A 25380-nucleotide genomic window follows, 5' to 3' on the forward strand; every position below is an offset into this window, starting at 1 on the left:
CGGTAGGACGGGAGGGGGGAATTCGCCCCCTYCGCACTGGGCGGCTGAACTGAATCGTGCCAGCGAAAGCATCTCCGTCTCGGCTGAGTGGAGGGGAAGCCGGGCACTTGGAAATCCAGCCCAGAGTTGCCCTGAAAGTACCAAAAATAGCCCGAAGTCGATGCTTTGAAACCCTTCTGCAGCCTCCCTGCCCCTCAAGCCCTGAACGCTGAGATCATTTCTGCGCTGAGGTCTGGCAGGCCTCAGCCGGAGCACCGCCCGCAGCGTTGGCTCCGTGACGCCGCCGGGTTGCTCCGTTCATGGCGCTTTTGCAAAGCAGAGCTCAGCCCTACGGGGACGTAACCGTGCTGTGCAAACGCGTGCAAACCCCAGTTTTGCATCAGCTGGCAAGGCGAAGTTAAACTGTGTCATCTGGAGCCCTTAAGGTAAACGTTAATGCTGCGTAAAGCTCCCGCTCATCCACGCAGGGCGGCTCGGCGAGGGGAACGCTCCGGCAGAGCCAGCGTCGCGCTCCCCRGCGGCTCTGCCAGCGGCGAGGAACGAGCCGGCCCCTCCGCCGCCTCCGGCTGCTATTCCCTTCAGAGAGCAGGGGTGCACGGTGCTTTTGGGTGTTCGGAGCAGACCAGGCCCCGGGCACGTGCGCGTGCGGCCGTTCGTCCGTCCTGCCCCGGCGCCGGCTGTGCGGCGCGGCCGCCCGGCAGCCAGCAGAGGCAGGGTTGGAGCGCCAGGCACTGGGCTGTTGCCAGCCTGTATTTCCCGGGAGCCGGGGGGGGGGGTTAAACGCTGCAAGTTGTCGCTGCATCAGAGCAGCTGCAAGGAAGCGCTCYGCTTCCCGGCTGAGCCCATCCTGCCTCGTGCCGGAGGCGCCACAGGAACCAGGAGCGCCTGGTGCCGGCGGCCGGCGCCGCGCCGCGGTTCCCGTTAGCGGTGCAAAGCAGCGGCCCGGGGCTGGGGTCTGGCACRGGGACCCTCGGGCGCCGGGTGCCCGGAGGCGCCTCGGCTCAGCGCCCCGGCCGCTCGCCGCTCCCGCAGTTTATTTTTGGGGGTTTCCCGCGCCGGCTCTCKCCCGCCATGTGGAAACGCTTGAGCAGCGGCTCTAACCTCTGCGCTCCGTAATTAGCCGCACACGGCAGCTGCTCCGCAACATGTGGCCCAGGCCGTTGCTCCGCCGTGGCCGCTCGTCAGGCCCCTAATCGCGGCTTGATTTCAAGGCGAGAGCGATGCCCGCGCAGCGCCCGCCGGCGGGCAGGGCTCGGAGGCGGCCCCGATCCGCAGGGTTYGGGGCTGGCGCCGGAGCAGGCGAGCCGCCGGCCGTGCCCGGGCTCAAGCCGCCTGCCGGCTGCCGCCCCGGCGTGGGCACGCTGCGATTAGCCGCTTGTTGATACAGATGTTTGCAGCTTTCCATGTCAGCRCCGCGTTTGGCTTCCCGTCTGTCCTAATTGAGACCAGAAATCCAATTAGACAATAATCCCGTCCCCTTCTGAAGTCGCTGGCCGCAGTGTCATGTCAGCCGGCTCCAGGGCTGTTGTGCCAGCGACGGGACCAACTGGCAGCAGTGAAATCCCCCCCCCCCCGGTGCCGCTTGTGGGACGCGTCTGCGAGATCCGTCCGCTGCGATCCGTGCCGGGAGCCGGCGCGTGCTGGGCTTCGCTGCTCCGATTAGGGACGGCAGATGTTCAGACGAGGGGCCGTAACACGCCCAGCCTCGTTGCTGTTCCTGATTAGGCACATGCCTCTCGCGGAAGGGATGGCTGCTGCTCGATGTGGCTTGTTTTTAGTTGCACAGATGCGCGGGGTGAAGGGAGGTGGGGCAGATATTTGAGCAGGGCCCCTTCGGGCAAGATTCCCCCAAAGAAACATGTTGGAAGTGGCATTTCCTTGATTCAGAGACCTCGGGGCCAGCTATGAGCAGCTYCTGCTTAATACAGGCTGGAGCCTCCCGGTCCCCGACCCGGATGGAGCCYGCAAGGGCTGCCGAGGAGCTGGGCACGGTGCCGGCGCGGGAGAGCAGCGCCGGAGCTGCTGTCGCTTAGGTGCCTCCTTAATGCGAAGTGTCCCAGAAATCACTTTTCTTACAGTGCATTCAGTATAGGTGCATGTTATATATTCTTCATTTGAGAGTATATATATATATATATATATATCTATATATATATATATCTCTATACGCACACGTATGTTTGTACTCATACGCTCTTTGTCTGGTTCAATCTAGTTCTGCAGTGACTTTGAGGAGTTAAGATGCGTCATCACCATACTTAGAGTAATGATGAAGTTAACGCTTAGCTGTCGGGCTTGGGCGTTGCAGGCTCAGAGATCCCTAAACCCGGGAGATGTCAGCAACGCTCACCAGGAGCTGCAAGGGCCTCGTGCAAGCCGCTTGCTGGTGATCGCCCCAGGTCCAGGCCTACAAAACCAAACTGCTGCCAAAAAAMTCAAATCAAATCCAGTTCCTGGGCTTTCCGCTGGGAAGGCCAAGTGCTAGTTTGCGCAAGCGTTGCCTCGCAGCAAACGCGCTGCTTTGAGTTGGGTATTAACCGCGGTCCTGAGCTGGGGCTCYGAGTGTGTCGCGAGGAGTTTTTCGGTTCAGGAGCTCTGCGAGCGGCTTCCTTGGGAAGCTCAGATTAGCTGCATCTCTCTCCTCTCCGTACGTCTAGCTCCGGAAAAACAGGAAGCTGCACCAAATTAGCTGCGCAGCGGAGCCTCCCCAAAGCCACAACATGGCAATCATAGGCACCRCTCGGCTGCTTTTTTCCTACCCTGCAGCAGCCGTGCATTAGGCCAGCAGTTTGATTTGATGTCTCGGCCTGCTACCGTGGAAGAAAGCAAGAAGGGAAAAAAAAATTAAGGGGAGAGGTTTAGAGCTCAGGGCCTCCCATTGCATTGCTTTTATCCTTTTCCCATCRTGGAAAAAGAAGCAAAAATAGCTCAAAACCCGTTTTTCTGCATAATTAAATTAAGGCTGAAGAAATGACAGAAACAGCACTGTCCAGCTCTTGATGATTTTATGCCTCACTGGGCAAGTCGTATCGACTCCGTGAATTTAACTGTTCTGTTGGAGCCGGGCTCCAGCCAGAGCTTCAGAGGACTCAAGGACGCGTTTGCTGCCGGCAGGTTTCCATGGGGGATACAGCTACGGTCATATCGTACCACCCATGGTTTGGAGCATCAAGCATGGGAGTGCTCATTTTGGGGGTGACTGTGGGTTTTTTCCATACCTGAAGCAGATTATTAGAGAAGAGATGTATGTTATGTTGTGTCCTCGCTGTCCTTCAGGCTTCGTAGCTGTTCTGTCTCTTTGCTGCTTTCCTCTAGCCAAAATGGAAGTAGCCTGASTAGACTGGGGTTGTGTGGCTGTGGGTTTTTTTTGTATAATAAGAAAAAAMCCCCATAACCTAACAAAATATGATTTAATTCTTTAAGCTGGGACTATTTCAGCCCTTGATATCAAGTATGTTTTCCTGGGGACAGATATCAACAGCATCACTGGTGGAAAGGACATTCCTTGACCTGGTGGACCAATGTTTGCACAGTTGCGTGATGAGGCCGAGGCCAAATGACTAAAGCCTGAAATTGCAAGGATAAGAAGGGGAAAAACCCAAACTTTCCGGGATTGTGCAAACCCGTGTGAAAGAAAAAGGCAAAAAGTGGGTGACTGACTAATTCTGAGGAGGTTTATAAAAGACAATTCAATAACAACGTCTAGTAACATAAGCCACTCTGTGCTGGGTTAGAAAGGAACAATTTGCCCCAAATGGGCACCAGCAATTTAAAGGGAAGACGCGAAATGGCATTTGATTGGAAAAGCCTGGGCTGATGCCTAGGAAGAGCATGTGCTGTTGCACGTCCAGTGGTCCTTCGGAGCTGGTAGTATGCCAGCTCCTAACTGCCTCTTCACCAGGTCTTCACAGCTCTGATTTGTGTTTCTCAGGGTATCTTGGCATGTCTGTGTATGTCCTGGTGGAAAACATAAGCTTTTCCAGAGCCCGTCACTGCAAGGAGTTAGCTSTCCGAGAGCTGTTTGATAGCAGATGTGCCAGGAGAAAGCTGGTTTTGTTGGTAGACAACCATCTAGACATGAAAAAAATAACTGTTACTGCTTTTTTATTCCCCCAAACGTTGCTTATTGCTGGAAGCCAACCTCTCAGTGCCCCGAACGTCCCTCCTCCCCGTCGCACGTGTCCCTCCAAGCCCCGGCTTGCACCCACGGTGAGAGGCTGAGATTTCCTYGGAGGAGAAGCAGCCGAAACCGAGGAGAGGAGGCGCTGCCCTCTGGCTTGGCCGTGTCCGTCTCACGGCCCAGCATCCTTGGCCCCCCAGCGCTTTCAGGATGTGTGCTGCTCTGGTTATGTACTTAAGAGCTACCTCGCCAGAGCGCTGGGCATCTCTGCAAAAAAAATGAATATTTAGCTTCTTTCTCAGACAGGGCTTGAGGTGGGTGGCAAACAGACAGGAACAAGACTCTGCATAATATTATATTATGTGTATTTAAATGATTGAAACGGGCCCAAAACCCCACCGTGGGTCTGCAGAACTGGCATTTGGCTGGTATGCAAACCTGCTCCATCGGGCTGCAGTAGAGCAAATGCTTACGCAGAAGGTCCTGGAAAAGCGATTCAGGTCAGAGGAGCACGCAGGTATTTTGCTTTTCCTGTTCCGTGGATTGTGTTTGGGGGTAAAAACAAAGCCAGAAGCTGGAAGATCAGACAGGAGTTTGCAATGGCTGTTGGAAACGGGGATAGCGCGTAGCTCGGACGGAGGCGCGGGCGGCGGAGCGGCATTCCCGCGGGCAGAGGTGCCGGCAGGTTTGATTTATTTTCGCGCGCCTCGAGCGCAGGCCTCCCCGAGCGCCGCGCACGCTCGCGTTGCTCGCACCACGCAGGCTGATCGTCCTGCCGCGAGTGTAGCTGCACGCCTGCGAAAAGCAGAGTTACCCTCAGTTTGCTTTTAGCTGCGTTTTGGTGAAGCTGGTAGGCCAAAAAAAAAGGGTAACATAGAGGGATTCAGCTTTTATTTCACCAAAAAAGTTGTTTTTTCTCTGTCCTGCATGTCTGTTGTTTCGCAGCCTGCTGGTTCCTTCAGCCTTGTGTTAAAGGCCAGATTCTCTGCGGCTAAAGCTGCCCTTACGCCCCTGATTCGACCCTTCCTTCTGCTCGCTTGCCTTTGGCTGTTCCCCAAATACACCTTGCTCCAGAGCCCGCCGTTTGCGGGTTCCTCCAGTCGAACACTAACTGTGCATATTGGTGATTTAAATATAGCCTCGACATTTATTTTGGAAAAAAAAAAAACCAAACCCAACAGGCAGCCACTGGAAGGGCTGGAAGAGCGCGCGGGCAGGGAGGGGACCYGGTGCGCGGCGGGTCCCGGCGCGTCGAGGCTGGTGCCAGGGCACCAGGGGCAGCTCCCCCGCCGGCCCCGCTCCCCACTGCCCGGGACGGCCGCTGCCGCCGGCCCCTCCGGCATCGGCGTCCCCGGGAAGCCGGGAGCGGGAGCGGGAGGCAAAGCCGTCGCGCGGGGGCCCGTCTCTCATCTCGGCTGCCGCTGCCAATTCCTCATGCAGCTCTGGGCGAAACGAACGACACGAAGCGGAAGCCCTCGGGAGAACCGAATTCTTCCCCAGCCTTTCAATTAGCTTCTAATCCCTCCGCTCTCATAAAATCTCAGCTGCAGGCTGCCCCTGTTTGTGTATTTCCACTGGCCACGAAAGCCGCCTCCCTGAGCATCCGTCTGTGCGGTTTAGGCTGAAACCCCGCTCCGTGCCAGCGGCCACACCTCTCCGCAAAGAACATGTAATTGCAAACCCTTTCCCCCCCCCCCCCTTTTCCTCCCATTTAACGTAAAACAAGCAGACATCCGTCACCATCTTCTGCTTGGGCTCTGATGCAAACTTTTTTCCACCTGGCAGCGTTAGATGTTCAAAAAATAAAAATAAATATAAAAAAGAAAAAAGGGGAAAAAAAAAGAAGGCAGGCAGTGGAGGTATTTTTAAACGCATGACACAGAGGAGTGTGACACACTCGGTGTTCTCAGTGGGTGGGTGCAGTGTTATTTCATGTTATTCTTGTCGCCGGGCCCAGCATTACAAGTGTGCATGTTATTAGCCGCATCTGATAATAGCGCGCGGCCCGACCGCCTGCTCGCCGCGGCGCAGGGCTGCCGCTGGCGCTGCCGAGCGCCGCTGGGATGCGGAGGCTCAAACGCGAGGCGTCTCCCCGCCTCGCTCTCACCGCGTCCGGCTGARCCAGCCGGGGCCGGCGGTGCCGTGAGCCGTCGTTCCGTGTCTGTCCGTCCGTCCTGGCYGGGGCCTGACCGTGCCGAAGGCGCTGCACCTTTGGTGAGACGGCGTTTCTGGTGACGGGGGGAGCAGGGGCCATAGGCAAACCTGCGCRTACACCCACGCGCAGCACGGGAACCCGGGACGTGATGGTGAGGGTGGYGGAGGCCGAAGCTGGCCAACGTCCGACGGGCTCGCCCAGCCCCTCGTACAAAAACTCCTGGTTTTATAGCCCTATAAAAGGCAGCTGACAGAAGAGGTTCCGATTTTGGAGGCTCCAGCTGAGCTGGGAGGAGCCGGCACCGTCTCGTGGCACCGGAGCCGCGTCTCCTGGTGCTGAGCCTTGGCCGTGACGTCAGGGAGGGGGACCGGGCTGGGATTCCCGGCGTGCCAGAGGGCAGGAGCAGCGCGCTTGCCCGAGCCGTCGCCTCGACCCCTGCCAGCAGCTCCGAGTAGCTGCTTTCCTGGCTTGCCTCGTTGGAGACTATGTGCAATGCTTGGAAGGGCTTCCCAGCACCTTGCTCGGCAGCGCCGGCGCAGCTGCCCTCCTTCCCTGGATTTGCTGCTGCTTCCCTGCAGACGCGGCGGTGTGCAGGGAAGGACGAGGCCAGCGGGAAAAGCACCCGCTGAATGCCTGCGTCTCCGGCTGCCTCCAACACCCGCACACCAGAGTGATATGCGGAGCTGGTGCAAAGCAACGCGGCTCCGTGGGCTGGTCCAGCGCTGACTTTGTTCCCTACTTATGGCCTCCTCCGCTTGCAGGTTCCCGCTTCTCGCCATGTGCACTTATGGATTTCCTTTTTGTTAGATACCTAAAATACCTTTCTGGAGCCAGGCCAGGAGCTTTGGCTCAGGTACCTTCTCACGCTTGCTGCTCTCTTGTGGCTTGCTGCCACGGACTCCGAGGGCGAGCTCTCGGTGGGGCCGTAGCAGAAAAGCAAAGAGGGAGCAGGACGGGCTCAAACCAGGAGCACTGGAATGGCAGCAGCAGAGCCACCTTCCTGAAACCTGGGAGCTTTCAAACAGGGGCAGCGGCAGGGCCGGCGACGTCTCTTCTCTTGACCCGTTGTGTCCCAGGCAGGCAGGGAAGCAGTGATGCTGCAGGTGGTCTCAGGGGCTGAGGTTACAGCTGGGGACTGTCATAGAAAGCTGGTTCTAGTTGCAACATTAGCTGGTGCGAAGATTTACTGATGGATGCAGGGATGCTTTGTAGCCATCGTGATCAGACTCATCCCTGAGTAACAAGCTCAGTCTCCTGGACTACGGAGAAACCAGGGACATGTCCTCCTCGTCCCACAGCAAGGAGAAGCTATGGTATGGTGTAAGTGATGCCCCTCTGATAGAAGGACATTAAGTTTTTAAAGATGTTTCTGCTAAATCCTATAAGATGTAGGTGGAACAAACCCCTTGGAAATGTTAGACTCTAATAGGTCTGTCCTGTAAAGCTGAAAATTGGAGGAAATTTGTCTTTTGGCTTGTTTCCACATGTAAGAAGGGAAACTTGGTGTAAAGCTCAGCACATGGGATGTGCTGCTTCGTCACCTGTTATCTGCCTGGAAAAGCAGAATCATCTCTGAGGGCTCCTCTGCCTCTTCTGGGCGTTACGTCACTGTGAAAGCAGAGAAAAAGTGAAAAGCGAGGCCCAGCATGGTCCCTTTCTCCCACTTCGCCTACTCCGAAATCTCCTTGGTGCTCCTATTCCTTGATCCCCCACCAAGACCAATGGATCCTGGCTCTTTTTTTATGGAGACTCCCCACCGAGGTAGACGCTAGTTAAAAGGTTACTACCCAGCTGTGAAATATGTAGACAGGGTAACAGCTAAATGGCGGAGTGACCTCATATCTCATATTTATTGACTAAATGTGGCTTGAACTAGTCACCACTAGTAAAATAAACCACAGCCCCAAGTACTGCAGGAATATTCCATGGCAGACAGACTCCTGATTCCTCGTCACACGTTTTCTTTCACTTCAGTTAAAAAAAGGAAAAAAAGAAAGAAAAAAGAAAGAAAGGAAAAGGCTTTTTTACTAACTTCATGTCATTTACACGTTAGGTCCTACAGAAACCCTTTCAGTACAAGCTCACTTTTTCCAATAAGAAGAGCTGCAAATCTCTCTGAGTTTGCACTGGAAGAGAGAGTGAGAGGGAATGAGCCCTGTGGATCATGTTCTTGCCAACATCCACCTCAAGGCAAGGCTTGGTCAAACGAGGATAGGTTAGACTTCCAGAGGGAGAGCTGGGGTCGGACAGCCGCTTGTGACACCTGCGTCCGTCACACTTGCTATGACAGGCGTGAGAAATAGCTATGAAGAATCAGGAGACTCTCTCAGGTGTGGGCTGCATAAAGAAATCAATGTGGTAAAAAGGTAAAAAGTGATTCATTTCTGACTTTTCCAGTGACTTGAACTCATTCAGTACCAGATATGCTTTCCAGAAGAGCCTCTCGAGCCAGCCCAGCTGCAGTTGTAGGCACGGCCTCTGTTGCGGGCTACCCGGAGTGGCCAAGTCTTGAGTACTGGGAGACCTGTAAAGCCACTGGAGGCTGTGGAGCAGGAGTAAAATGTGCTGGCGTGACTGTGCCTACCTGGGAACGGGGTGCAGGACAAATGCGGTAAGGAACTAAAGAGAGGAAAATACCGCTTTCCCAGTGCTGCTATCAGAAAGGGGCATTTGCCTCCTGCTTAGCACCCCTTCCACTGTGAGCCTCGTCCAGGCTTCTGGGGTCCCGTCCGCACGCAAAGCCTTGGCCATTTGGCTTCCCTGATCCCACCGGGTCGCTGGCTGGGTGACTCGCTTCCCATCATTGCCGTGGGACCCAAAGGCCGGCGGGGTGCTGTAAACCATCTGCATCGTAGCTCATTAGCTGACGGTCGTCTGCGGGTCCCCAAGGGGGTGGTGGAAGCCCTGTGCCACAATAACGGTAGTCTTGGCTGGAAGAGCCACAGTGCATTGCAGGTGTTGCTATAACGTACTGCCTGGGATTACCTTTTTGGGCAAAAATTATGATGCACTGTTTCCCTTTGGCGATTTACATGCACATTGGGGGGATACCGAGTATTGGAAAAAAGACCAACTTGGCACCCAGACGGGCTACAGATGTTACAACTGCGAGCCCACGTCAACGCTGACTGTAAACTTCAGCCATCCTGCAATCTCGGGGAGCCTAACAGCTCTACGCGGCTGACTTTTAATTTAGTAATGATGCAGAAATCCCCTCCCTCCCCCCTCCCCACCCCCATTTCTCAGTTAAGCTATTAGAGAGACTCAAAATTCAAGGGCTGCTTGTGGGACACACACTGCTTATTTTGAGTTCACTGGTGATAGGCCATGTTGATAAGGGGACCAGTCAAAAATATTCTTGATCGTGTCACCTGGGACCTTGTGTTAATTGTTATTGTGATTAGTTTTTTCTAAGCTAATATGTTGCTAGATAACAAGGGTCAGAGAAAGGAGAGGAAATCGCCTTTTTAGTGCTCTGTAGAGATAACAATTCCTTCTTGCTGCGGGAAACGTTGCCAGCAGAGAACCTGCAGAAGTATCTTTCCCTGATGATGTGGCACCCCTTTGTCCACAGAAAACAGGGTCACTGAGACTAAAGCCCTCTGTTTTCCAACTGTAGAAAAAAAAAATAGGTCTATTACTGTCTATGCTAATATTTTGAGAGAGGAATAAATATTAAAAAGCTATTTTTCCAAAATACCATAATGTTATCCCAGAATTCTGTGTTTAGGAAAGCACTCTTGGACATTCAAATGGTGAAGCTATATATATATATATATTTAAATCAGAAAAGATAACTTTATTGCTTGTTTGCACTGATTATTCTTTGATTTTTTGTTTATTTTCCTGTCCCTGAATTGAGTAAGACACTGGTTTGGTTTGAGTGCCAGCTACCTTTTCTTACCACATGAAGGACAGGCTTTGTGTGTTAGGACATATTTGTGCTGTTYAATTTCATCTGTGGTCCTCACTGTTCCAATTTTCAGCATTGTAGCACAGTTTTGGGCTGGGGTAGCACACCATCCTCTGGTTTGGGGCTGAAGCCATCATGTTTCATGGTTTCCACCTGAGGTCATAAATCAAGCTGCAGTTGGATTAAAACTTAGGTTATATTCACCAGCAGTTTTGCTACTTTCACTGAACCTTGCAGTGATTTGGACGTGAGCTGAAGATTTATGCTTATTTGCAGAGCCCACGGTTCCAGGTCAGAGCTTGGACTGAGGCATTACTAGGGAATCACTGCTTCTCCGAACGTCTTTGGTGGCCTCATCTGAAGCAAGAGACATCAGGCTTCGATTGCTAGGAAAACGCCTCCAGCCCTTATCTCCCTGCTGAGGCTCCTTCTGAGAAGTGAGCGACTTGATAAAAGAAGTCTGAAAACACTGATATGACCATTGCTCAGGAAAAATGTGAACTGCCCTCGTTCTTAACTAGAGAGGGCAACGCTGGAGCCTGCATATGACAGAAAAGAGCATATGGGCAGATACGAGCAGAAAATTAGAAGCAGAGTAGAATACAGGTTTGGCTTTTCATTTCTGATCTCAAAGGGAAGAGATGTTTGTGCACACAGAAGTTGCAGATGGATGGGGGTATTTTGGGGCAACCCCAGCTCCATGGCCCGGCCATGAAGGTAGCTGTGATGACATGATACAATGGTTTGAACTGGGGTGAAATCCTCAGAAAAGTTACCCCAGTCCCATCCTGGGGCAATGCCTCTCTAGGGAAAGGCAACTCGGACAACCCGTTCATTGCAGCAATTCCCTCCCGGCTGTGGCTGAAAGAGTCCCTGACGTGACGCAAGTCGCCTTGTAACTGTGGCCATAATTTTCCTTTCTATATTCACATGGATGTTGCTGTCAGGGCAGTAGGTCAGAGCTGGGACCACAGGTCAGACCTTGTTTCCAGCTCTGGGAGCGAGGATCAGGCTCCGCATGCTCCCGTGGGGAGCTGGGATCCGCGGACACGCGCCCATACGCACGCACGCAAGCTCTCAGGCCGATCTCCAGATCTGTTCTGGAGGAATCAGATCCTTAACAATATGGCAGTAAAAAATAATGAAATGCCATCATAAAAAAGATGTGGAAAAGCAGTTATTTATTTATACCTAGGGAACTAGGAATAATACACCTGCTTCGCAGGGATGGCTGGCACAAAGCTGGCATTGCATAGTGGTACTTAATAATTTTTTACCGCACTTTATAGGCTCTTTCCTGCAATTAATGCTAAATAAAATCAACATTTCTCCAACTTGTGTTTCTGGCTCTCATTAACTCCCTTCTTGCCATTCACCATCTCCTTCCTTCTCAGTATCTTTTGCTTCTTTCGTATTTCTCTTCTAAAATTTTCTCTGCTTTTTAGTCCTTCCTGGAATCTGTAGTCCTACTTGTTTGTCTGCTTTGGTTTTTTTTCCCTCGTTTTTTTCCTTTATCTCTGTAAATAGATATAATAGAATATAAATAGATATCCTATATCTATTTATTCCTTTGACTCATCTCCATATCTCTGATCAGAGTTATTTTCTTGCTGCTTCTTCTCTATGTGTAAATTGATCTCCTTAATATCTGCATGTTGGTAGAAGGGACAAGGCTGAAGGTCTCGAACCCTTCAAAGTCTCCTGGCTTTATATCAATAGAAACTTGTCCTCTTAGAGGAGGGATCTTGGCCCAGAACCCACCCGGGCTTGGAAGTCTCTGGGCAGGTCAACTCGCCGGTCTGTGCCTCAGTTTCCCTACCTGCAAAATAACCGACTTGGCACTTAGGTATCTGTAGCCTTTATATTGTCCTGGGATGACTTTCGCTCTAATACTTGGGAAGTATCTGGAAACAGGGCCCGGCTGCCAGAGGGGCGAGGGAACCACCCTGAAGTGCGGTGGGCAGCGCGGCCACCTGGGCACGAGGCCCCGTTTCAGAGAGCAGCAAGACGGATTTCACCCGCAGCAACTTAAAAGTAACCTGTGATGGACCCCATTTATAGCCCCCAGGCAGAAATGCAAAACGAAGGCTGGAAATGTAGACTGTCGTCCATTCAAGTGAGTTGATAAATGAATGCCTTAAGCAAAATGGGATTCATGGCACCGTGAGGTGACTCCAGGACAGAACCAGCCCTGGACTCTGCACTGAATAATGAGCTTTCTCTGCTTATTTTTTAGAAAGGAGAAACTTCAAAGACTCACAGAAACAGAAGTGCTGGAAGCGATCAGCGCGTGAGATGTTCGTCTGCATCGCGGGAGACATGAGTCCTCTTACTTAGTTTGTCCCCCCAAAACTTTTAACTGCTTTCAAATTGCATAATTTCAACTTTGTTGCTGTTGTGAACTGGAGGGGAAATATGAACTTCCAGCAACAACGACAACAGGTAGGATGGAAATTCTGAAGAAACAGAAACCTTTCTAAAATGAACATTTCAAACTTTTTATGTTTTCATAATACAAATACCAGTCAGAAATGTCCGATGGTGAAAACGTCCACATTTTGGTTGTTACTTTCTCCCTCCTGTAACGCGGAGACATGAACACGTGTGGTCTAAGAGATGGTGTGGGAGGAGGGAGCAGGGGATAACGTGGGGGCTGCTTGTGCTACGCTTGTGCACTGTAACTTGAGCTGGTTAGGACATTATTCCTTCTGCTGCTTCCCCCCCACCTCCCAAATGATTGTTGCTAATTACCACCACCCAAAAATATAAGAGGGAGAATTTTTGTCTCCACCAGTTATTCCCCCCCCATTTGATTTTAAACTTGTAGAGTTTCTGACTTTTGTTTCTGTTCTTTTTAACAAAAAAAAAATCCTGTTCTTTACATGTAAAAATAATTTGGATGAAACATTTTTCCCCACTCAAAATCTCCTGCCCCCAAACACATGGATTTATTTCTAATGCCACTGAAATTATTTAATGCATTTAATATTTATTTAAGTAGATAAAGTGAGCTAGGAGAGTAATTAAAAGACAGGGTTCTCCTTGAGGGTAGTAAAAGATTTAGGAACAGATCCTTAACTAGTCTAATAACTGCAACCCTGAACTGCTGTGCCAATGAACCCTAGGTGAGAAACTGGCCCATAATGTTAAAGGCAGGAGAAAACCAGTTCCAAGAAAATGCACCGTGAYGCCCGAGAGCGCAGTCACCCAGGGCACGTTGGGACGGCGAGGGGAGCTCGCCCGAGCCTCGCGTTCATTACACAAGGAAATATATATTTTTAATCAATAGCAGTTGCAACCATGCCTCAGAATGCAGGACGGCTTTATCTGCCATCTAGTTCAGATGTGGGGAGGGAGGGGGAAATAAGACCCACATGTTATCAGCTGATACATGAAATGGAGAGCGGATTATTAGGGAGGATGAAGGCCACGAGGAAGGAGAGGCCGTGCCTGCTGCCAGGACCCATCTCGCCCTCCGAACTTGTGCCCTCTCCTTTCCTTCTTCCCTACAAGCTGCATTTAAATGATGAAAAGGCCGGTGTCAAGGGTTCAGGGATTTATGCGGATAATGGCGCGGCGAGGCCTGGCATTAGAGAATTAGATCCACGTGTTGCTCCTACAGGATGATCTATGGGCAGGTTGCTGGGGATCAGCAGAAAAGTGAAATATGACTGCTTCTCTCCAGCCTTTTTTTAATCTCGCCCTGCTCCCGCATCCCCGTACCTGCTGCCGGCTCCTCCCGGCTGTCGCCCTTAGCCAGCCGGTGCGCGGGAGGTTTGGACCGAGCGTCCCAYGCTGCGAGGCCGCGCGTCCCTCCCCGGGGCCTCCTTCCCTGCGGGCTGTGGTCCTCCGTGTGTTAGTCTGCTCGTTAAACCCGTGCCCCCCCACATCCATACCTGAGGCGGCGGCAGGAGGTTATTACATGTCTCTGGAATCTGATTAATCTTAAGCTAGACATAATATTAATAATTTAATATTCCCCAGCATATAACATTTTCTCTTGCCTCCCACATAGCCCAAGTAAACTGTTAGAGATTTGCCTCAAATAACATTATCTCGCTGTTTTTCTACTCTGAGCTTTAACCTTTCCAGATTTTCCCATTAAAACATTTGGAGGGAAAAAAAAGAAACAAGCTCTTGTCAGAAAATAGGAGCCTCTAAACCCGTGACAGCCGGCCCTCCTTTGGAGCGGATTCGCCCAGTGCTGGATTTGGGATGTCAGTGAGTGCAGTGGCCTCTTCGAAGTCTGTCGTCACCCCAGCTCCCCTCCTCCTCCTTTCCTCTTCTTTAGGCTAAACCACCCTGCATGGGTCAGTCTGTCCTTGTTGCCGTCTGTCCCGTGAGTGTCTCCACCTGGGCCACCGCTCTCCTCCAGGGTGATGGGTGCCCAGAGCTGCAGCTGGGCTCCGGGGTTGGTGGCCGGAGAATGCATCCCTTTAGGGACCTTGCAGGCTATAATCCTATTTATACATCCTGCTACGGTGGTTGCCTTCTTTTTCATGCGGGCAGATGGCTGCTGGTGCCTGCCCAGCCTGTGCTTTGCTGCCGCGCGAGCCCTGCTAGGCTTGACCGGCGATGACAGTCAGCCGCTCCCCTTGTCCTCTCTGTGCCTGTGCCGTCGATTATTCCTTGCTAAGGCTTCACATTTGCCCCTGCTGAACTGTTTTCAGGGTTTCTTTTCAGGCTGTAGCTCCAGTTTTTTGAGATCAAGATAAATTCTTGATTTTGGCATTACTTTTTAGCAATTATCTCACTCAGACTCTGCCTGAGTTTCCCCATCTTTAAAATAGGGCTGATGCTAATTGCCCATTTGCAATGCATTTCCAGACGCGTGGCTGTAAAGTGCTATATGAAAAAAACAGGCATTGTTATTATAAAACCTTCAGGAAAAAAAATTAATAGATTCATATAACCCCACAGTCATTAAAACAAACCTTATGTGGATGGAAGAGACCAGAGCTGAATAAATCTTGAGCAAACACAGTCTTTCACAATGAAATGCAAACTGGTTTTAATCAGCAATGCTAAATAAGTTTAATTTTCCAAGGTTTCTTTTCCCCTTTCCCTTTCTTTCAATATTAGCAATTGCAGAAGAGCACGGTGACCTGACGAAAAGAGGGGAACTTTGCCCAACTCCTGGTCTTAATGAATCCCACTCTTAAAAAACAACAACAAAATGCTCTGCTTGGGCTGGCCAGGTCTCAAGATGTTTTCAGCTACACTAGGATCTCAGCCAACCTTTCTCACTGTGTTATTTCTGAGGTTAATGCACTGCTATTTGTCCATCGATTTTGGACAAAATCAGGCCGAGGCCCCATCAGATCAAAGAAGGGGGCTGCTGATCTCCTCCTTGTGTTCGTTTCCTCCAGAGAAACCACAAAGCCATTTTTCACTCTGCCTCGCCAGAGCTTCTCCTGTGTTTGTTTGGGAGACAGAAATAGCTTTTGCTAAGAGGATGACAAAGTTACGCATCCTGAGCTGTCCTGGTGAGTCAACAGGCCTGGAGTGGGGAAGTCTCCCTGCCAAGGTCTCAGCGGGGYGTGGGGCTGCAGTGCCCTGCACAGCGAGGAATCGGAAATGCCCTCGGCGGGAGCCCTGCACGTGGCGAACCTCACCTTGKCTGGAGCTGGGGACCTCTCTCCAGCGGGTTCAGGATGATCCCTTCCTGCAGGGGTGTCTCTTTGCTTTCTAAGTGCCCGGGATCCTCCGTGGAAGTGACAGTTTGTCCCTGAGAAGGCCCCTGTCCCTACCTCCCCTGGGTGGTGGGTGCCAGCACGGGACAGCCTCCAACTGGAGAAGGACGGGACAGAAGTAACCTTCACTACGATAACATCTTTCTGCTTCTCTCTCCATCCATCCACTTGCCTCTTTTCTCTGTCCAGACCTTAACTTCCCATGGACCTTGTCACCATTGGCCTCGTGACAGACAGCTGAGGCCTGGCTCTTCAGCCTCTGCTGTTCTAGCAAATAGCTACTCCAGTACCAAGCTGACCTTGCTCTGATGAACTATCTTAGACTTCTAATTATCATGTATACCAGACCACTCCCAGGGCAAACAGCTACTGCACAACATGCAGGCATCTAATTCTTGATGTGAAAGGTCCTACCTGTAAATCACTGGTTGTGGGATTAGCGGTGGAGAAGGAAAAGAGAACTTGCCTGTTCACCTTATCTGGCTTCCCTTGCACCAAATCCAAGCTCACCTCCAGGATGAGGAAGATATGCTGAACTCAGCATCCTGGTAGCTGTCAAGGAGGAAAAGCTGGGAGAAAAATGGCCCAGTCATCTCCTTGTTAATGCACACCTAATTTCTAGTAAAAGCTGTGTTGTCTGCCTGAATGTTGGCATATAGCAGAAGTACTAAATTTAGTGATATGTCTTGCAATGAGAAATATGGAGAAGGGCTTATGGATGATGCATGGGTCAATCTCATTCCTGTATGGGAAGCTTCCAGTCTATGTTACTTTCACCTGTTTGGAGAAAACTGACACCCCTCCTGGTTACACAACCAGGCCACGTGAAGACCAGCCAGACCAGGAAATGCACATTCTTGGTAGCTGTAGCACTGTCCGATTGTGTAACTCATTGGCAAAAGTGTCTATGTATCTATTTGCAACGTATTGCCCTCAGCTAACAGGTTTAAGTCCAGATCATTAATGGTATTTAATCACCTACCTCCTTTTAATTTCATTGGGATATAGGCATTTAAATACCTTTTGTCCTCAACTAAAGTAAGTCCATTGGTTTGCATTTGTCACTGGCTAAGCATGTGCACAAGGATGTGTAGCAACTTTTAAGCAACTGTCAATTCAGGGTGATGCTGAGCCCTTCGTTTTTCAGCTCGGCTGGCCAAGGTGTATGTGCTAAAGCTAGTACTCTCTGCATCCCATCAGCCCAAATGATGAGAGACTAGGAGGCATCTGGGTTAGGCTGCACAAAAGAAAGAAGGGAGTAGCAGAGGCCAAAAAGAGAATGTCAAGATATAGCAGTGGGATGAGTCCTGGATTTTGCAAGAAAAGTGTATATTCCGCTCATCACAATTTCTGCATCRCCTGTCCCCCCTTTTTTTAATGGCATTTCTGGGGACACCAGTGGAGGAATACACAGTCCAGTAGTCACAGAGGAGAGGAGAGGGTGGCAGGCTGCCAGGTCCCATCTCCAGTTTTATACCCTGATAGCATTAGGCAGATTCCCCAGGGATGAGACAAGTACAGTGATGCACACATACCTGTCAGGTGGTTTAAGTTCTCAGTAATTATGCTAGAGCATGACTAACATGCTGTAGAGGAAGATGCAAGAGTTTAATGAACACATTATTGTTGTGGTAGGAACCGCACAAAYGTTGAATTAGGGAGAGTCTCCTTGCCAAAAAACGTGCAGCCTGATGAGATGCAGAATGGGTGGGCAAGGAGAGCCCCAGCCAGGTGGCAGTGAGGAGCTAAGGTCTCTGAGTCTCAGCTGAGTACCCTTCCCACTGACTCTCTTCAGAAAGGTCCATCCAGTGCTCCTGAACAGTTACGGATGATAGTCTCGCCCACAGACATTTCTCCGTGTGAATTCTTACGAATGTGAAGCATCAGCAGTACATCACCAGAGACACAATTCCTTGAGGGAGCCAGTCACATTCACCAGTCTCTCCACTGTTTGTCACAAATCAAGTTATTACAGGCGTCATCCAACGTGACTCCAGTGTTACTCACCATGTTTACCGTTTCCATCCAACTCACTGTTCCTGCAACGTAGAACCAGTCGTGCCAGCTAACGAATGCCATCCAAACGGTGAGAAATGGACTTCTTCTGTGCTAGATATGTTAGGTCATTTAAGTTTTTCCCAAGGGGTATAATTAGAGATCACCACACCCTCCTTACACATGTTGAGCTTGACAAGGCTTGCTGGGCTGCAAACCCCCCAGTAGCACAAGTAAACAGTTTGCAATGAAGTCTGCCCGGAGGGCTGGCTGTTCAGTTGGTGTGGTGCACCACCCGTGCCAAATTCACGGGCTGGAGACGCCTGCCTGCCTGCGAGCAGTCGTGACAGCCAGCTGGGCGCTCCTCGGCAGCGCTCCGGCCATTCCCAGGTACTTGCTGGTTACACGTTGCAGCCGACATGGGCTTGGAGGCAACTTGTAGTGCTTTGCTATGAAATATTACTAGGGGGAAAATACCCTTTTCTTTACAAAATTAACTTTGCCATGAATATTTTCTGTTTAAAAGATCAGTCTCTCCAAAGTGAAAATATTCTGCTTTTTCCATTGCTGCAGCTTCTTCCTATTTTTCCAGTGGCATGAGTAGAAATGGACTATTATTTCCTAATGGTAGATTATTTTATGAAAGGACAAAAAATGCAAGGAACAATAAACATATCTGACAAGAGTCACTTTTTTTAAAAAAAGGACATCTATTTTGGAAAGATATTTCTAAGAGAATAGGAGAAAAATTAAGATCAGCTCTATTTGACAAGGAATTGCCTTAATTGATAAGCAGCAGAGAGGAGACCATTGTTCTTATTTAAACATAGCCCCAAACCTTCAGCTTATAAACTTTCCTGTTGATCTCAGGCTTGTGGTCCCTGTTTCTTTTTCCTTTTTATCTTCAAATATGCTTTTTTCTCCCTTTTATTCTCATGCCTGGCTCCTTTCTTCCTCTCATTTAGGAGGTCAGCTTTCCAAAATTAATATTGCGTCATCTTACATCCAGAATCATGGTCTTTGCATCAAAAAAGTTCCCAGCATTGTCAGGGAACTTCAGCACCCAGATGCTGCTGCGTCCTGAGCCGGAGCATTTTATGCATCTTCCTCTGAAGCATCTGGTCCAGGCCACATGAATGCCTGGGCTGGAAGCGCCTACATTTCTAGCCGAAACATCTCAGAACATCTCTGATCCTTAAGACAAAAAGCCCACAGCCTTCAAAAGGCAAGGGGAATGCCTCCAGTTAAGCYCTGACCACGTCGCCTTCCAAATGGAAGCAGTTCCTACACGAATGCTTCGTTTCTCTGCCATTTGCTCATACAGTCAAACCCGAGCGTCACCCGCAGGCTCTGTGACCAGCTCAGTCTGCAAGCTCCTATTCCCGGGAGYGCCGCCCTAGTCTCGGACAAGCACATCAGGGTGCCGGCGAGGGCTCGGACCTCTCCAGCACCCCAGCGTGGTGAAAGGGGAGGTGGCAACCAAGGGCTCCGGGTTTCTCTGCTCCAAAGGGACGAAAGGGAGCAAGGAGCATTCTCAGGAGGGGGAAAAAAAACCCTTCTTTTCCTTTTAATTGATTTTATTTAATTCCGTCCTTACAAAAAAACTTAGATAAAACCCAAGGCACATGGAGGTATGAAACACAGCAGGATGTTAAATACCCAACCTACCTCAGCAAAGAACTTGCTCTTAATCAACAATCCACCTGAAATACCTGGGGGCAAACGCGGAAGCTGTGGAAACATGTTGCAACAGACTGAAGCCATCCTAGAGAAAAACTGCCACACAAATGGAAAGCCGGAAGAGAGACAATTGTGTTTCTTGGTTTCAAAAGCCACTTGTTAAAAGTATTCTTTTTGATCGCAGCATGCCATGGAAATGCTAATTCCAAGAAAGTTCACCATCCTAACTCCAGCGGGTTTATTATCCTAATTGACTTACAACATTCAGCTCTAAATTAGCCTGCTTGGAAATGTGATCAGCACCAGTAATTTTCCACTTTATGACATACTTTATAATAAATAATTTTAAAAAAATCTTAAATAGCAATAGTATTAGATCATTGGGGCTCATGAACTACTCTTAAAGTATGGTGCAGAAAAGAGAGTTTTTTGATGCTACATCCCTAAGATTCTGTCTTTGTTACTCTTTTGCCATAATTAAATTATCGCTTATAAGAACTTTTGTTTGGTCAAAAAGAGAAAAAAAAAATTATAATAATTCCATTTCACTGTTTTCCATAAGCTTGTGGCCAAGTTGGCCAATAACTAAGGCAAAAAGCAGGGGGAAAAAAGGTATGTATTGTATACTCACTTAAAACTTGGCTAGAAATGACTTTTTATTGTCTAATTTTTTTTTTCCATGCCCAACTTGGCTACTCGAGACAAACTCATTGCCAAGTTTCTATAGTGTGTTATTTTCCTATGTGTGATGTGTTCAAAAACATTTTAAAAAGCTGCCCTCAAAGTGTTGTACACGCGTTTGGTAYGGGCAGAGGCGGAGGAGGCTGCGTCTGATCGCGTCACCGAGGTGGATGCTGGTGCTAAAACGCTCGAGATGTTTTGCTTGCTTTTTTCCTCCTGTTCCCTGCGTCGCCCAACAAGGAAAGATCTCCAAACGGGCTGTGCTAACAAATGCAGCTGAAGACAGCCATATGATGTTAATATAAACCTCCGCTGTCAGCTTGGAGAGGCACCAGGAAAGAGCCCAGGAATGCTTTTTGCAGCTCGTGTCTCTGCGCGGTTGCAGGCGGTGGCATTTGTCAGGCTCGCCCGGCGCGGGCTCGGCGGCAGCCGCTCCGCAGGGCCAGGCCCTTCCCCGTGCGTCTGGGTCACTGGAACATGTGTCGTGTTGTGTCTGAGTACGTCCGCGACTTTTTAATTAAAAAAAAGGGAAACGATTCTGGTTAGAATTGAAACCAGCCTGTTAAAGGGGGGGGGGGGGAGTACAAGCGGTTCCTGACATTTTCTCTCCTATATAATGACCTCGTCTTTGCACAAGTGCTAGTTTTGTCATGATAAAATAAGAAATCCAGCTCTCTGTATATCTCAAGGGCTATTTCTCTTTGAGTCCTTCTTTAAAATCGTTACACTGGAACATATATGAAGACCAGGGGCTTGGGCTTATTCTTATCTGGGATCATTTCACTTTAAAAAGAAAGAAAAACGGTTTTAAAGTTATCTGTAATTTTCTGCAGTTGTCCAGTTTTAGTTTGCATTTCACTACATTTGCCCCATGTTTGCCCCAAATGTTTAATTTCTTTCTTTTTTCTATTTGATTTCATTTTCTGTTTTTTATGAAGTACCATAATGTTTTTTTTGTGGTAAGCAGTCATGGTGTTACCAAATGCATCCGAACCATTACAGACAGAAAGACAATCACTTGAAGGCAGTAATGACAGCAAGTCTTCATAGCTTCGATTTCCTAGATGCATTTTGTCATATATAAAATAAGACAAAGGGTAAAAGCATTCAGACATCCCAATCCCACAGCTGCTTATGCACATACTTAATCTTATTATCCAGTGACACACACTGAAGTCATCTATAATACAGGAGTGTAACCTCGAGCTTTTAAACATAATTTAGAAAACCAACCAAGGAAAAAGAAAGAAAAATGCAATTTGCAAATGTTGTACAAGTTATTTCTCTGCGTTGTCTCATACCAGAGTTCTTTTAAAACCCTACCCCAAATGATTTAGGAGCAAAAGTTGCATTAACTGCGATAGGAGCCTAAATCAATTAAATGGGGCAGAAGATGATTATATTCTTGATAGGTCCTTTCCATTTCATGGATCATCCTATTTTCATATACTTGTTTTTACTTTGATGTAGATGGATTCATTCTTCATTTACATCTTGGCAACTAATTGCATATTTAATTCTCCTATGTGCACTTCTGGGATTTGTTGGGTTACTTAAATGTAGGTCAAATAAGAGAGGACTCAGAAGAAAAGTGAGGGAGAAAAACTGGAGAGAGGAAAGATCGTGTGCAGCAAGATGCACACAGATGGCTTATTATCGCTAGAACCATGTGGCAGAACCCAAACTCATCTGACAGTCTGTTTTCATGATGCAAAACTCTTTCAGGGATTGCTGAACCTCTGAAAGTATCTATCTGGGTGCTTTCTGCATGATGTTCGCACTTAGCTGACCTTGCAGAAGCCTTGGAGTAGCAGCAATTTCAAATCTAGCTTTGCAAACTGAGGGATTTAGGGCAATGCTGTTGTGAGCTGGAGACCCAACCAAACATTTTGGTGTTTGACAGGTCTCTAAAACTAGACTTACCAGTTTCAAAAGSATTCTGCAGGTTTCCAGAGTCCAGATGGACATTTTAGAGGTCCTGCCGTACGTCACATCTCTGCAGGGGTGAAGGCAAATCAGCAGAAGCACTTGCCTGTGGATCAGTCCCTACCTTTCTCCTGCTCAAAGACTATGCAGAAGGCAAGAATCAAGCAACTGAAAGATTTATGTTGGAACTAGATCCCCACGGATCAGAACGTGAGTAACACCTCCATCCCCTCCCAAATCTTCCAGACCTGACCTTTCACAATCACCATTTCCTGACCAATAACTCCAAAGAAAATAGAACTGCTAGTTGGTATTTAATGGAAATCTGTGCAAAACTTGTCAAAATACACCACCATGCCTGTCAGATGCCTGGGACAAGACCTCTACAGTAGTTTCCAGAAACCCAGTGCAATTACTTACATTTTAAATTATCTTTAATTGTTGCATGTGAGCTACAGAAACATTTTTCCCCACTCTGAAGCAAGACCTCGCTATTAAGCGTCACCCCATAATTGCAGCTCTAATAGGGGAGCTGCAGCAGGTCAGCCGCGAAGGTTAGCGCAGGGTGCAGCTCGGCAAAAGCGGCCGCTTAATCGAGTAAGTGGAAGTGACACATCACAACAGTCCCATCAATTACGGAGGCGCAGTTTGGAGTGTAAACTTTTTAGTGAATCTAATTGCATCACCAGATGTTTTAATCCAGTCTCCCTGCCCCTCCTTTGCCATCAAATGCTACATTGTTTTTTGAGTTCCTAATATCAAAAAAAACCCCAGCTATAAAATTGAGATAAAAACTGTTGAGGTTTTTTTTTTGCAAGAAGTGAGCATCCCTTTGCTATCCAAGGCATTATTCAGGTTCACCTATTGCTGCACGCACATTCACTTCTTGTGGGACTGAACTAACTCGGGACGAACACGCTCATAAATTGATAAGGGTGTCACTGAGGGTACAAGATTGATGATGAAAAGTATATGAGATGGTGTAAATGTGCCCAAGAGCTGAATGACAGCTGTTAGCTCAGCAATGCCAAACTAGAGATGCTGCACCAGATTTTCCAAAGCTGTTTGCAAACTGACCCAATGTTCCTGCTGACACAAAACCTTGAAAGCACAGCTAAAAGCAGCATTGCTGAACACTCCTGCTTTGCTCACATATTACAGTCAGATGTGAGCATGAAAAAAGCAGTTGCCTACACATCTAGGACAGGGTGAGACAGTGAAGCATCTGTGCACACAGATGCATGGTGTTACCTTGCAGAAGCAGCCTACCAGCATCGGGAGGAGTTTCCTCTTCATTCAGCAAACACTAATTTATGTTTTGGTGGGAGATCAAGGTATGCACATGCAACATGTTGACCAGTCTTGACTGCTGCACATGGAAAAAAAAAATCTGTCTTTGACAACTTAATACCTAACATGAAGCAAACAAATCAGAGGAGTCTCAAAATGTTCTTTGTTAGAGCTCCAGCTGAATAATTTGATGGTCTTTATTTTCTGCAGCTTATCACGTTAATAGCTGCTTTTCTTCCCTTCTCCCCCCATCCTGTTCCCCAGCTCCCAGAACAGTCGTACTTGTACCAAACATAACTTCAGTCACCCTGGGATGGAAACAGGCAGAGCAAACAATGAAACAAGACTGTTTATAAAGCCTTCGACACATTAGGCAGTGGACAAGAGCCCAAGTTTCCATGTAAAGGCCTGAATGGACAAGAATGACGTGAAGCACATGGAAAATATGGAAAATGTGGAATAAGTAATAAAATTATAAATAAAACAAATACAATAAATTGGGAATGCAGTTTTACTCGTAATGATTTGTGTTCCTAGTAACCCAAGACTCCCTTACCTTTGGAAAATTGCATGTTTTTCCAATGGGGGAGCTCGCTGCAGGTGACAGGCTTGACTGGCTGTATGGTGGGTTGGATCAGTGAGTGGCGAAAGCGTTCAACGGGGAAGCAGGACTCCAGCACCCTGCCATAAGCCCTCTCTGACAAAAAAGACTTGCATCATGATCTCAGGAAAAATCACTTACTCAAGCAGCTAGTGCTGGAATTTTGGCCAGAAATGACTCTTGGCTTGTTCTGGCAGAGAAATTTGCACTGGTGGAGTTGCCCAGATGCACTGCGCCGTCCCGGAAGAATTATTTCCCGGGTTTGCTTGGGTATGAGTGGTGTAAGCTCTCCCCGACAGCAGTGTCCTCAGTGGGTGTGCTCTCCCAGTGACTCCCAGTGGGTGAACTGGTGAGATGGTGCCTCCATGTCGTCATTGTTGTGAAAGCTGGACGGTGCTTCTGGACCTCAGACTGCTGGGTCGCCTGCAAAAATCTCCTTGCCTCACACACTTGTAAGCAGGCTGTCTTTCTTAAGAAAATGCATATATGCATTTATATATAAAAACATAAAGAAAGGAAAATATAAAGAAAGTGGTGCTCGAAAGCTGACTAAATTACTGGTTGAAAAAAAAAAAAATGAAGTGCTTGTCTGCTTTAGCCAGCAGCGATGCCCTACCTTCTGATTAACAGTGCCTAGAGATACAGAACAAGCTTATCAGATATATGTAACATGGTTTGTATTTMTAATTATTTAAAGGTCTCTTGGAGCCCATGGATCAGCATGGTTAAGGGGCACCTGTTACGGAAGTCAACAGGACAGAAAGAGCGGTGGGGGCTGGACTCAGCTGCCTTTGGCCCTCCATCCCAGTTAATCAGGTACTTATTTATAGGTAGTCCATTGAAAATGGCTTTAGCACAAGTCAAGAATATGGCTTAAATTCACAACTTCTTTAAGCCTGAACGGTTTATATTCAAACTGAAAATCCGAAGGGTGGCAGAAGCCCAGAGGAGTGAAGTAACTTGTCCACAGTCATTAAGGGAACCAAAGCAAGCCGGGCCCCTGCTCCTGCAGACGCATTGCCATGACCTGGGATGGTTAAATATTGGGGTCTACGGGACTGTCCCTTTGCAGTATGTGAACAGCTTGGAAAAGTCTCCTTTGATACCGCTGTGATGATTCAGTTGGCTGTGCTAGCAAAAAAAGAAAAAAGGGAAGGGGGGGGAAAAAAGTACGAGCAGTGGATGAATTGCAGCTATTCTTCAAGGTGAAAGATCTGGATTTCCAGTTCCCTGTGCCATTAGGACTGATATGGCTCTGACTGGCCACTATACGGTGAAAAAGTCCCTCCGCGTGCCAGTATTGAAAACTGTTTGTGCATTAGTTGG

The sequence above is a fragment of the Apteryx rowi genome, unplaced genomic scaffold, assembly GCF_003343035.1.
Source record: "Apteryx rowi isolate R43461 unplaced genomic scaffold, aptRow1 scaffold_26, whole genome shotgun sequence".
Classification (NCBI taxonomy): domain Eukaryota; kingdom Metazoa; phylum Chordata; class Aves; order Apterygiformes; family Apterygidae; genus Apteryx; species Apteryx rowi.